Raw genomic sequence first — 14,885 nt, forward strand, 5'->3', positions numbered from 1 at the left:
AAGTTTTCTATTCAGCTCAGATCTTTTCATCAGGAATACTTCAGAATCTTCTATTTCATTGAAATTCCATCCCCCCATCCCCTATTTTACTAGATAGGTTATTCCCAATTGTAATCCTAGCTCCTTTGCCTTTCAGAATATTATATTCCAATCCATCTGATCCTTTAGTGTGGAAGTTGCTAAATATTGTGTGATCCTGACTATGGCTTCATGATATTTGAATTTCTTTTTTCTGGCTGCTTGAAATATTTTCTCCTTGACCTGGGAGCTCTGAAATTTGGCTATAATAATTTTGGGAGTTTTCATTTAAGATCTCTTTCAGGAAGTGATCAGTGGATTTTTTTTCCATTTCTATTTTACCATCAGGTTCTAAGATATCAGGGCAGTTTTCTTGCACAATTTCTCGAAACATGATGTCTAGGCTCTTTTTTTTATCATGGTTTTCAGATAGTCCAATAATTCTCATATTGTTTCCACTTGCTTTATTTTCCAGGTGAGTTGTTTTTCCCATGAGTTATTTCACATTTTCTTCTATGTTTTTTTCATTTTTTTTACTTTGTTTTATTGTTTCTTGGTGAGTCTTGGAGTCATTAGCTTCACTTGCTTCTTCTCATTTCTAAGGAAGTATTTTCTTTAGTGAGCTTTAGTACTTTTTTTTTTCCTATTTGACCAATTCCAATTCTTAAATAGTTGTTTTCTTCAGTGATTTTTTGTTTATCTTTTTACTTTTGGCCAGTTCTGTTTTTAAAGCATTTTTTCAGTGGATTTTTTTCCTCTTTTGCCATTTGGCCAATTCTGGTTTTTAAGGTGTTATTTTCTTCAGTATTCATTTTGTGCTTCCTTTATCAAGCTTTTGACTCCCTTTTTATAATTTTCTTGCATAACTCTCATTTCTCTTCCTAATTTTTTTCTTCTGTCTCTCTTACTTGATTTTATAAAATCTTTTTTAAGCTCTTGCAGCCTCAGACACTTAACACTTACCAGCTGTGTGACTCTGGGCAAGTCACTTAACCTCAATTGCCTCTTTGAAAAAGTTTTTCATTTAGCAGTTTGACTTCATTTTCTACTTCTTAGTTTGTGTTTTGATCTTCCCTGTCACCACAGTAACTTTCTATGGTCAAGTTCTTTTGTGGTTGTTTGCTCATTTTCCAGTTTATTTCTTGATTTTTCACTTGATGTTAAAGTTCAGTTCTTCTCCCAAGGATGAGAGAGCACTGACCTAAGCTTTATGTTTTTTGTGCAAGCTGTTTTCAGAGCTAGGCAGTAGGTTTTTGGTACTTTCAAGGTGGCATGATCTAAGGAGAGCTTTGGTAACTGCCCTCCTTGCCTGTCCTCTGGTCTTTACTTAGGAAGAGACCTTGTTCCCCAGTAGCCACAAGAGCTAGCACTCCTCCTGGACCTAGGACTGTGACCAGATCCCTTGCTCTCCTGCAGCCATAATTATTAGTACTGCCCTCTGTCTTGGAATGGAGGCCAGGGTCCATGCTTCCGCATGAGCAACTTCCTCTCTACCCTGGAACCAGGACCAGGGTCCTTGCTGCCTTGTGGCTGCAAGCACTTTCACTACTTTTGGCCATGAGACTGTGCCTCAGAACTGCATGTGGACATTGCAACAGGGTCCTGTATCTAGCACCAGCAAATAGTCCCTTGTCATCTTCTTTCAATCAGTTTTCCACCCTCCCTCCACTATCTGTGTGCTGAAAACTCCTGCTGAGAAATGCTACATTCTAAACACTTGCCATACTAACAACGTGGCTTGCTTTTCCCCCCAACAATTTATGTAAATAAGTTTTTAAATACTCAGATATCATCATCATTGTCATCATTGTCATCGTCGTCATCATCATCTAGAATCTTTTACATCATCTTTCTCCCAATGGCATGATGTTTAATCAGAATGTTTGGTACTGAATAAGCATATCCTAGAATTAATATTTCCATATATAAATTTCTGAGGAGGGACTTTTGATCATAGAAGAAATGTTACATTTTATTCAGCATGGTTTTATTATTGTATTTTATTGGTTTCAAATTCTTTGAAAATTGCTAAAACCCCCTAGGATATATGAGGGGCAGCCTCACACGAGATAGAGAACTGGCCTAAGTGTTAGGAAGACCAAAATTAACATCTGAACTTTTATATACAGAGAGTGTATGATCCTGGCCAAGTCATTTAACCTCTCCATGTTTCAGGCAATGCTCTAATGCTCCAAATTGAACAGAATGTGCTGATCTCCATTGGTTATGATACTTATTCATATGGAGCTCTCAAAACTGGTGAAATATAATGTTTGGTTCAATAAAATTATAAGTCATATTCCATATTTGCCAACCCCTGGCAATGGATTTCCTGGCTATAACTAACATAACATTATCCCTGTAGGTTGTGGGACAGGGACAGAAGTTTTCAGGCAAAATTGATGTTTTGGGACTTTGCAAGGAAAGAAGAGAGAAGGGAGAGGTAGATTTCATCCTAGGGCAGCAGAATGGAAGGGCAGCGGCTGTATCTGCCCATCTTCAGACAATGAGAAATGATCTCAATCTTAAAAGACAGGGCAGGAGAGGTATGGGAGTGTGTGTGTTTTATTGCAGGCGCCCCTTAGTAGGGAAAGTAGGGAAGGTAATAAACATCTATATGCCATCACCTATGTATTAGGCATTGTGCTAAGCACTTTACAGATAGTTGAGCTAACTGAGGCAAGCAAAGGTTAAGCAACTTGCCCGAGGTCACACAGTTAGTATCTGAGGTCAAATCTGAACTCAGGTCTCCCTGACTCCAGGCTCTGTGCTTTATCCATAGCACCATCTAATTGCCTCTAAGTAGCAGGAGCAGGGGTATGGAGAAAAATGCCAGTGTAGAGGAAAAGTTGGAGCTTACAGTGCCATATTCTTATTTCTGTTTGTGTTTTTCTTATTTTTTCTCCTATTAAGGAATACATTTACTGGACTGAAAATTATTTCTTATAAACTGTGATCAATGCTTTTCTTATGTGTTAGGTGTCCCTTTGTGTCATGAGAGTTCAATAGAAGCTGCACAGAAGAGAAAGACCTTATCCTGGCACAAGGCTAGGAGTTCACCAGCTCCCCATTTACTTAAATTGCACCCCCCCCTCAATTATTAGAGAGGAGTGTTCTCTGAGGAAACATAATAAGCACCAGGCATTTAATGGGTACCTTTCTAAGTGCAGAATTATATGGTCATATTTTCTAAATTTGCCTTATAAATGCTAGCCAAGTTACATCAAAGAGAGTATGCCCTCTCTGACTGTTAGGTCATGGAGTACATATTAGATCCATTTACTTCATGGCTTGCTTTCTATAATACATGAAGTAGGACCCTCATCTTTACCCATTGAAACCCTTAAAATTCTCTACCACCGTTCCTCAAACCTCCAGATGGAGGCAGCCTGGGATCTTTTACCCAAAAGCTCTGGAAATAGCAGGACATTCCCCTCTCCTCCATTCTCCATCCCTTGGCTCTGCTTCCAGCCTGACCCCACCAGCCATCATTTAGGGGAGCAACCCTTGTGGAAATGAGACCCGGTGGCTGCCTCTGCAGGTCCTTCAGTCTTTGTATCCTTAGCAGTCATAACTACTGAAAACTCAGAAAAGAAAGCTCTAGCCATCACAAACCTTGGCACTGTCAGACAGTTCAGGATCAGAAGAAGATTTTTTTTTAATGAAAATGATATCAAATAAAATACATTACCATATACTTTGTCACTATACTCTAAAGCCCTCTGGGTCTTGCCAACTGATTTGCTGCTGAAATCTTTACTTTTCTTCCCCTTATGAGTACTTTGAGATTGGTAACTGGTTTGTTTGTTTTTTTACTTTCTTTTCTATTTGTATCCCCAGGACTTAGCAAAGTTCTTTGCACAAAGTAGGCACTTAATAATGCTCATTCATTCATTCCTCCAATGTAAAAACCTCCTCCTCTGTGAAGCATTTTCTTACTCCTTCTCTCCATATATACACAAGTGTTTAATGATTGCTCTCTTATCTAAGCAGATAGAATTTCTAACTTCTAAAAATACACATTATAATTTCTATTATGGGTATTTGATGTGCATGACTTATCTTTCCCACTGTACTCTAAGGTCCAGAAAGAGAGAAATTATGTTTTATTGATCTTTATATCTTCACTATACTGTAACACAATGCTTTCCACATAGTAGGCAATTAAAAAAATCTTTGTTGAAGGAATATTGAGAATTTTATGGGCAACAATGTGAAAAATAAAACCACATTTAGTGTAATTTCAATTCTAAAGGTCTCAAAACAGCACATGGAGTTTCAGAATGAGAAGCTGCTCCCCACAAAGTTACAGAAGGAAACAGCTACAGGTGTCCTTATATAATTGTTCACCTGAAACAGACTTGTTTTAATTCATTCCAAGAATCCCAAAAAAGCCAACAAACAGATTTTGTTGGCCAAAATACTCACAATGAACCAAACCAAGCCAGCCTATTGTGCAGGTTCTCATCCTGTGATGGCATTAAAAAAGTGAAAGGGAAATGCTGAGCCCAATAGAAGATGTGCTACCTGACTTGTCTACGAAGGCAAGATATGATTGTAGTTAACAGGCCTCGCGGACATCATTAGGGAGACAAGAGACTAACGGTAGTTTTGCAGTTGTTTGTGGTTTCTTATGAAACTGTTTTCACCTGACAAATTATTGATTTTTCACCACTTTAGAATCCATCATGGAAAAAAATAATTTTGAAAGCCATCCAAGCATTTTGGGAGAAATTCTTCAGTTGTCATTGATGTGTGTGTGGTCATAGGCGGGCTCAGCATTTGTTCATTCTGTTATTTGTTCTCTGAACTTTATTATTCCTCATTTATAATTAAGGGATTACTGTGATACCTGCATGATCTATTTTTTTTCCATCCTTTTCTGCCCAACAGCTTTACTGATTGCAACAATGAGTGAATTTAAGAGCAATTAATTCATATCCTATTAATTGGTCAAAAATAATTAATAAATTAGCAATTACTCTCTGCCTGACACTGTGTTAAGCACTGGGCCCTTCCTCAAGGAACTTACATTCTATTGGGATGGAGTGTGCAACATGTAACATGAATATAGACACATATGACAATACATATATGCATGACACACATGTATACATGTATAGATATATACATATATATGCATAAATATGTCTGTGCATGTGTGCATATTTGTATGTGTATGTATGTATGTATGCATGCATGTATGTGTGCATGTGTGCACGTGTGCATGCATGCACATACATATAGAGCTAGGTGGTGCATGATAGAGTGCCATGCCTGAAGTCTGGAAGACTCATCTTCCTGAATTCAAATCTAGCCTCGTTTACTAGTTGTATGGCCCTGGGCAAGCCACTTAATCCTGTTTGCTTCAGTTTACTCACTATAAAATAAGCTAGAGAAGGAAATGGCAAACCACTGCAGTATCTTTGCCAAGAATACTCCAAACGGGATCATGGAGAGCTGAATATGACTGAAAAACAAAATATCCATATATCACATATTTATAACACAGACACGTGTATATGTGTGCGTATGTGCATGTGCGTTCGTGTGTGTGTGTGTGTGTGTGTGTGTGTGTGTGTGTGTGTGTGTGTAGTAACCTTAGAGCAGAAAGCACTAGCTCACCAGTTCCTTGAGGAATACAGAGGTATCACAGTCAGAGATGGTGGAGACAGTAGTCACTTTTGTAAAATTACAAACCCTTTAAGTCTTTGTCTGTGTATTACATACTGTATGAGACTCTAGGAAACGTACAAAGATAACTAGGATAGGATCACTACCTTGAAGAAGCTCATACTTCAGTAGCAGACAAGATACATGTGCAGATTAATAAAATACTAATTATAATTAGTGGATAAAAGGGCTATAACTGTGAGATAAGATGAGGAAGAAATAACAACCATCTGGGAAAATCAAAGTGCATCACAAAGACAAATTCATCTACAATTATTGCCTTAGTTGCCTTACCTACTTACTACTCAGCTTTTGATCCCTTGCAATCTGCTTTCCAAGAGAAAGTAAAATCAACAAGCCTCACTACTGGTGCTTTTAAAAAAAAATATATATATATCATATATATTATGTATGCTATATATTTATATTTTACATATTATATATATATATATATATATATATATATATATAGAGAGAGAGAGAGAGAGAGAGAGAGAGAGAGAGAGAGAGAGAGAGAGAGAGAGTTTTTTTCAAGAGGCAGGAGGAGAATGTTGAGGAATGAGTCCAATCTTTTTTTTTTTTGAGGCAATCAGGGCTAAGTGACTTGCTCAGGGTCACCTAGCTAGTAAGCATCAAGTGTCTGAGGCTGGATTTGAACTCAGGTCCTCCTGACTCCAGGGCCTGTGCTCTATCCATTGTACCACCTACCTGCCCCTCTACTGGTGCTTTTTGACCAGTATTAAGCATTGAATCTAAATGATCTCTCAGTTCTCATTCTACTTGACTTTGCTGCAGTTTTTGACACCTTGATAACCATCGTCTCCTAGACATTTTCTCTATTCACATTTGCTTCTGTAATACATCTAGCTGTTGAATAGTTACCATTTTTATGAATTTTTTAGCTAAATATTACTATTGCAATAAATATTAAATATTTACCAAAGTATTCATAGTGAGATGAATAAAAATCTTGGGAAACAGTTTCTGGGTAATTAATAATCAATTTATTGATTAGGCTAGCTGATAATAAATTGATGATCAATGGTTTCTCTCAATAACCAAAGATACCTGATGGAGATACTGAATGTCTTAGTATATTTTTGGAAAAGAGGAGGTATGCCCCTGACAGGTGAAAAATCAACTCTGATTGGTAAACAATTAATGAGGGAGTGGGCATATTAATGAGGAAGTGGGCTCCTCCACTGAGGACACAACACAACTTAATCATGAGACTCACCCGTCTCTAGCAATCTGGACAAAAGAATCTCTCTACCCAGACCACTGTGGCTGGTTTTCTTCTCCATGATCTGGGATACCTTGGACTCCAATGGAGGAGTGCAAGGGCACTGACTTGATGTTTTGGGGCTAGAATTCACCTAGATTCCATTCTGTTTATACTCTAAACAGATGTAAGATCATGTTTTTGGAGAAATTGGGCATCTATCATCTATCAGCCTTGTCCTTCAGAGACTAACTGAATGACCCACAGGGGCTGGTTCATGAATGACGAAACAGAGAGAGAAAACCTGAATCCTAATTTAATAATCGGTTATTAATAGAAAAATTATTTCCTTCCATAGTAATGCTTTTTATGATGGCGAAGGACTGGAAACAAAACAGGTGTCCATCAGCTTTAGAATGGCTAAACAAATTGAGGTAAATAAATATTACTGAGCCATTATTAAGCAGTAGAGCACACTGAATGAAAAACCAGTGTCAGAGCCAGGAAAACCCTGGTTCAAGTCACAGCTCTGACGTACACTGGCTGAGTGACCCTGGCCAAGTTATCAACCTCTCAGCACTTTTGTCAAATCTCTAAGGGTACAAACTGAAGCAAAGACACCAATTTGCATTGGTAGAAGGAGTTTTCTCACCTGAGAATTCCCTATATCAATGAAATAACAGGTGTAGTCCCCCTCTCTTCCTATTATTGTGCTGTAAAAACTTTGAATATTAAGAATTCAGAAACAAAACTCAGAAAAAGTATGAAAAGACCTATTTGAACTTATACAGTGAATTAAGCAGAACCTAGAGAACAATATACTCAATTCCTTCAATGATACAAACAGAAAGGATGAAAAAGAATGCTATGTAAATATGATAAGCTTGGCTCTGGAGAAGAGTTAAGCAAATTTACTTCTGTCCCTTGCTCACAGAGGAAGGGGAATAGGACTGTGGAAATTTACACATACTGTAAAGCATGGCTGATATATTGGTTAGCTTGCCATACTATTTCCCCTCCTTTTGGATAAAAGGGGTATTTCTTTAGGGGGGATATTATATTAGAAATGAAGTTGATGTAAAAACAAAACAGACCAAAAATAAAATTTAAAAAAAGGTCACATGTGGATGATTCATTATAGAAGCAGGCTACAAAAAAAAAAAAGGCAGTGGGGTCCTCAAAGGTTCAGTCTCAAGAGTATACAACCCTTAGGTTTTGGTGGCTGATTTGAGCAGTGGCAAATGATTTGGCAGCTTTTTGGGGGTGGGGGGAGGATTTAGAAGTTCTGTCACATAGCCTTAACACTTTAATTTCCTAATAGAATGTGGATGTTCGGAGAAATGAAGGGTTTATAACACATACAGGTAGTTTGATGAGTTCTGAGCTTAGGCTCAGAGGACAACTTAACCTTCCTTCTCAGGACCCCCATTCTAGTGGCTAGGTATGTCAGAATTCTTCTGTTCCCCATGAAAGAATTCACTCTCAACTTTTCTAAGCGGATCTTACAAATTCCCTACCTCTGGTCTGATCTCTCCTTCATATCTATCTCTTGTTCAGGGAATGATACTAAAATCAACATTGCCATTGCTAGTGGGTAGGATATATCAATGTATTGCCTTATGGATTTGCTCAGAATCTCTGTGTTCCTACCCACTCCAAAGCCTGGCCACTTCTCCCTGCTCCCTCATGTCAGAGTTATCCCTCTATGTTACCTATCCAACACAGGGCAGGAAGGGTTAGGTGTAGTTGTTCAGGAGGTCCCCCAATATTTTCTTATGAGCCTCCATCTTCAATCATTTCATGTCTAAGCAACAGGGAACAATTTTGATTCCCTCATGCTCATTTTATCCTATGATTCATAATCATGTAGTATCACTAGGAGATTTTTGGTGTGAAAGCTTTAGACTGCTTTCTATAATCCTGACCAGTTTGATCAGTTAGGAAGTCATATGACACTTTTGGTGAGCCCAAAGATCTGAACGGGGGTGGGATGGGGTGGTGGTGGTGGTTTAGTATTCCAGGGCTCAATAAATTAGGTTAGTATCATCTGTGAACTGGAGTATTTGTAGGATCTTGCCATCAATTGAAAACCTTTTCTGAGGGGGAGATGGGGAATTTTGGGAAGGACAGCTTTTGAGTTGTGTGACTGGAAATGGAGGTTGGCTGGCAATATAGCAAAGGAATATGATAGATGACCAGTGTACATACTTGATATATTAAAAAAAAATAGAGAAAGGTCTCACTTACATTGGATGAATCTTTTATGAAAGATTTATGGAAAGGTATGGACAAGAATTGAGTAAGATAAGAAAGGGAATTGTGGGTTGTATTCTCATTCAGAGGAGGATTGGCCCACATTGATAAAATCACAAATGTAACCAAGTATCAAGAAGTGAATTAATTGTATGCCTAGCACACAGCTGTATTTAAGAAAGCATGTCTAAATCATGTGAAGACTAGATTTAGTTTACAATTAATAACAATTCATGCAAATAGTTAAAGGTACAAAGACTTAAATCTTCCATTTTTCACATCCTCCCTCAAGTGTTTATCCTGTAAAACATTTGATGAAATGCATAGTTGTATATGGAAAGGAAATGTTCACATGACAGTGATCATTTATTTATTACTTTTAGACCTTTAAGGAAGAAATCCCAGGCTTTGAAAAATGGTGTTTATATGGAACTTCTGATTAGTCCTTATGATAAGACTGTCTCAGAACCAATAAGGTCATAAAATGCAATTATCTGTCTTAAAAAAGAATATAATTTTAAAAAGATACTATCTGTCAGGTCTGAATATGCTTCATTCCAACCTACATAATCTCTGCATTTACAATATTAACTCACTAGAGCATACAGAATTCTTTGTGACACCCCCTGGACAGAATCCAGAATATCGATTTTTATTAGGACTCCAATCAACATGGAACACTTTCATCTCTGAGAGATTAGAAGCAAAACTGAAATTCTCTCTCTCTCTCTCTCTCTCTCTCTCTCTCTCTCTCTCTCTCTCTCTCTCTCTCTCTCTCTCAGTTTTTTTTCCTTTTTTTAATCAGGCAAACATTCCAAAATGTACATCAAGAAGGCCGGACCCCTAGGATATTCTGAAAAATCCCAAGCAGTCCCTGGGTTTGTTAGCAGCTACTAAATAGGAGCTCTTCATTCAAATCTTATTTCACTTCCTAGAAATAAGATATGAGAGTGGGTGAAAGCTGGCGTACTCGCTGAGATCCAATGCAAATGTATGCAAATTTCTTCATATTAGAATCATTGTCTCGTTGTCATCCTCGCACGGGGCACATCAAAGCCATATGACCTGATTTTGCACCTGCTGTTTAATTAAATTTACAAGGCAGACACACTCTCTCCTCCCGGTGATGCACACATCCTTTTTTTTTTTTTTTCACTGCCACGGCTTCTAATTTACAGGCTAGTTGACTGGAGCTTCACCATCAATGGCTGTCCAACTGCTCTTTGTTAAACTGATATTAGAAACAGAAAACTGGTCACCACTTGGGCATGTGAATTAAAAGAAATATTAAAAGTAATTTCCCTCTTCACTCTTTGAAGACAAAGGGGAAATGAGTGAATCCATTAAGACCAATTGAAATAACTTTTGTGCCACTGATTTTCCAAACTTTTCATGAAAAGGCCAAAGTCATGGACTTCTGTTATGTTTATCAGAGGTTCTTGAGTACTTCACAAAAAAAGTAGAAAGAAAAAAATAATATTAGGGACTTGTTTAATAGGTGACTGTTACTTTCTCTTACAATTATCCATTTCACTTGTTAGTTTTTGCACTTCAGATGTTGCATGGCAAGAATGGATTTGCAGTGCTACTTGTTTACAATCTCGTCTCTCCTCAGAACCACATTTTTGAGTCTTCAAATCACACAATTCTTGAACTAATGGGGAAAGAAAAAAAATCTGGCACTATATTTCTTTCTGTCAGATAGTCAATGGGTCTTTCTTCTTGATTTAATGTTGTGCTAGAAGGTAACTGAATGAGGTTGAAGTAAACAAATGCATTTGAGTTCCCTGAGAGATGGTCAAGGAGAAAAATGATTAGAATACCATAATTAATTTTTTATCATTATAAGCTAGGGAAAATGAAAGGATTTGTTACCTGTTTCTCTATCAAAGCAGAAAACTTGGGGACTTCAGGGGAAGAATGGTAGCTTTGCATTTGGTAGGATTTCTAATGTAAATAAAATAATTTAATTAAAAGATAACTTGCTTTTTTCTCATCTTCACACCTTGAAATCATTAAAGTTCGCAGAGTATGAAGCTGAATACATTACATGCACAAACACACACACGTGTGAGTGCACACACACACACACACACACACACACACACAGAGTGCTTCTTCGAAGAGAAATTCTGACATTATACCAATAGGTGGCATCACATATCCACTTAACCAAATGGGATACAAAAAAAAAAAAGTTTGGAACAACTCACATAAATTAAAGCCTTGAGCTGAAACTTACTGGTGAGCCATATGGGTTGAGTCCCTGGCCTGCCCAAGAATAACTTTGAAGAAAATTTTGTTTTCTGGCAATACAGATGCTAATATACCACAGAATAGCTGAAAAGAATAAATATGTAGATCATATATAGCATTCAGAATATGTTAACCTCCCCTCAAATGTTAAAATTATATCCTAGGAATATGTGTAAATTTATTTATTTTTATTTATATTTTATTTATTTGTTGCTCATTATTTCTGTTTTTTTTTACGTAAGTTCTCAAAACTCCTCAAACCAATTTCTACTGGCTTCATCATCTTCAAAAAACAATTGTCAATTTTTGTTACAGATATTTATTAGTATTTATTTATCAAGAGGCTGTATGATGTAGGGAATAGAGTCTGACTAGGGGTCAGAAAGACCTGGTTTCAGGTCCTATGTCTGAAGTGAACTGGTTGTGTGGCCTTGGGCAAATTACTCAACTTTTCTGTGTCTCTAAAGTCTCTTAAGTCTATCTATACATTTGAGAATAGAGTTTCCTAACTTGGAGTCATAAATGTGGGCCATTTATTACAATGATATTTGAAAAGAATAGGAACATGGACTGGACTCTTGTGATTTCCTTGATACAAAGTTTAACTTGGTGACTAAACTTCCTTTCCCAATATAAGTCATTGCTTTCTTTACAATTTATATTCTTGTAGTGTTGCCTGGAACACTAAAAACTTATGTGACTCACCCAGAGTCACAAATTTGGTATGTATCAGAGGTGGGGCTTAAATCTATGTCTTATAATTTTTAGGCTGGCTATTCCATGCTGTCTCTAAAAGGGGGGAAAAAAACATAAAAAGAAGAAATTAAAATCATTTTAAACTTTGGTTATTCTTGAAGAAAATTCACTTCTAGTTCCCATGTTCCTTCAATTTGGATCCCCCCCACCCCAACTAATACGGATGGCACCTCTACATAACTTTTTAGCTACTCTACTTGAGCTTCCTTTGCCAGGAGGGGGGAAAAATAGCATTCACTGCCTGGCAGTCTTATTTAGTGACTGACCTCTCCACTCTTCAACAGAAAAGTTCCCAGATGAAAGACACACAGTCCACCCTTGGCCCACATGTTTAACCTCTCTTGCTTTATGGGGTTTACTAGAGTTTGTACTCTCTTGGTTGTCCTTGAGATGTCAGAGTTGCTTTCATGTCAAAAAGAAACATCCTATTAATTCTGTAATCAGTACGATAATACAGCCTATTAAGTAAAGTAGAATATTTGTCTAAAATTGGGACATGGATTAATTTAGGCAGTAAATATCTAAAGGCAGTGCGACATAATGGATAGAGGGCTGCTCTTGCAATCAAGGAAGACCCTGGACAAGTCACTTAACCTTTGAGGACTACAAGCAACATCTTAAGGTACTAAGTTGCTAAGTTGCTTTGATAAAAAAAGTTCTGCACTGGAAGTTTCCTACAGTGATGAAATCACAGGTCCATTAACAACAAACAAAATTTCCCCATTATATAGTTAATTCTATAAGAGTTTATAGGAATCCTACTATGTCTTTTAAATTGTATGCCCTGCCTATCTACAAATAGACCTGCTTAAATTGAAAGGATACTTTGGGGTAACTCACAGATAATTCTACATTTTAACACAAAGTAACAAAGGAATTAGGTCTAATGACCTTCTTCCTCCTTCTGGTTTAGCAGAAAACTAAGGCAATGAAACCTGTTAGAAGGCAATCATGAAATGTGGACTTTGAGAACTCTGTCTCTCTGTCTCTCTGTCTCTCTCTCTTTCTCTCTCTCTCTCTCTCTCTCTCTCTCTCTCTCTCTCTCTCTCTCTCTCTCCTCTCTCTCTCTCTCTCTCTCTCCCTCTCCTCCTTCTCCTCTTCCTCCTCCTCCTGTCCTCTCCTCTCCTGTCCTCTCCTCTCCTCTCCTCTCCTCTCCTCTCTCTCTCTCCTCTCCTCTGCTTTCCTCTCTTTTGGTTGATTATTCAAAACTGAAGTACTTAGGGTAGAAATGGTTCCTAGCTGTATAGAAATTTGCTTATCATTAGTTAATTCCAGACATCTTGATAACGTCTCCAAAGTCTGGGTAGACTTAAACTAGATATTTACATGTGGGCCTTATTACGTAGAATCACCCTTCACTCACACTATAGTCAGCCAAACTGGCCACCTCATTGCTACTGATGCATGATACTCTATTTACCATCACTTGGATTTTGCACAGACTATCCTCCATGCTTGGGATGTATTCCCCTTTTTGCTGCCACCTTTTAGAATAACTAGTTTCCTTTATGGCTCCATTCCAGTGCCACTTCTACACGAAGCCTTTTTTGCCTGATCCCTCCAGGTGCTCATAGTGCTTTGCCTCCCAATTATCTCATATTTACTTGGTATATGAATGAATGTATATGCTTCTCTCTGTCTCTCATTGTCTCTGTCTACCTCTCTCTCTCTTCCTTTCTCTTTCTCCCTCTCTCCTTTCTCTCTCTCTCTCTCTCTCTCTCTCTCTCTCTCTCTCTCTCTCTCTCTCTCACACACACACACACACACACACACACACACAAATCTAGGTCTGCTCATGTCTTTATGTCTACTTCTGTCTCTATCTATCTGTCTATCTATCTAAGTAATAATTTGTGGCTAGAGCAAAAACTCCTCCAGGGCAGAGATTACTTCACAACCATCTTTGTACCCTCAATATCTAGCACAGTGTCTTCCACATAACATTGATTACTGAACTCCTCAGGTGCTCAGTATATGCACGTTGATTATATATGTATATACACACATGTATGCATCATATGTATATTCGTACATATGCATATATGTACATGATTATCTTTCCTCTATAAAAAGATAAAAATACAGTAAGATGTGTTTTCCATAATCAAAACAAGCTGTACTCCTCATGCAAATTAAACCTCTAGTTGTCTGCTTTTAAGACTTAACACAAGGATCATCTTCTCCAGGAAGCCTTCTCTGATTTTCCCAATTGTTTAGTGCTAATCTCCGTCTTTACTTTTTTCTTGAGCTATAATCATTTGTCTGTATGTTGGTTCCTCTTTCTCACTTTCTCCCCTCCCTCTCAATATTTAACCTCCTTAAGGTAAAAACTGTTTCATTTTCCTTTTTAAATCCCTGGCATTTAGTTCTGGAGCTTGCTTCTAGTAGGTGCTCAAAACATCTAAACTGAATTGAGTTGTTATTGGAGATACTTGGTTTTGTTTCCTATCCATGTAAAATCCTAGGCAATGATCATTTCAGAAGGATTATTTAAATGTGCAAAAGAAATCAATAGAGTCCTGAGCCTCAGCACCAAAGAAGACATGTCCTAAGAGGGCTATAACAATTAATACATATTTACTGAGTGCCTCCTGTGTGTTTAACGCCATGCTAGTGCTTTTGACGATACAGAAGAAGTATGGAAGCTTAGTATTAAATTGGAAGGCAAGGCTAAACAGATGAAACAATAGCTAACATCACAATGAAT

The sequence above is a fragment of the Phascolarctos cinereus genome, unplaced genomic scaffold, assembly GCF_003287225.1.
Source record: "Phascolarctos cinereus isolate Bilbo 61053 unplaced genomic scaffold, phaCin_HiC Scaffold_2;HRSCAF=192, whole genome shotgun sequence".
In the NCBI taxonomy this organism is placed as follows: Eukaryota; Metazoa; Chordata; class Mammalia; order Diprotodontia; family Phascolarctidae; genus Phascolarctos; species Phascolarctos cinereus.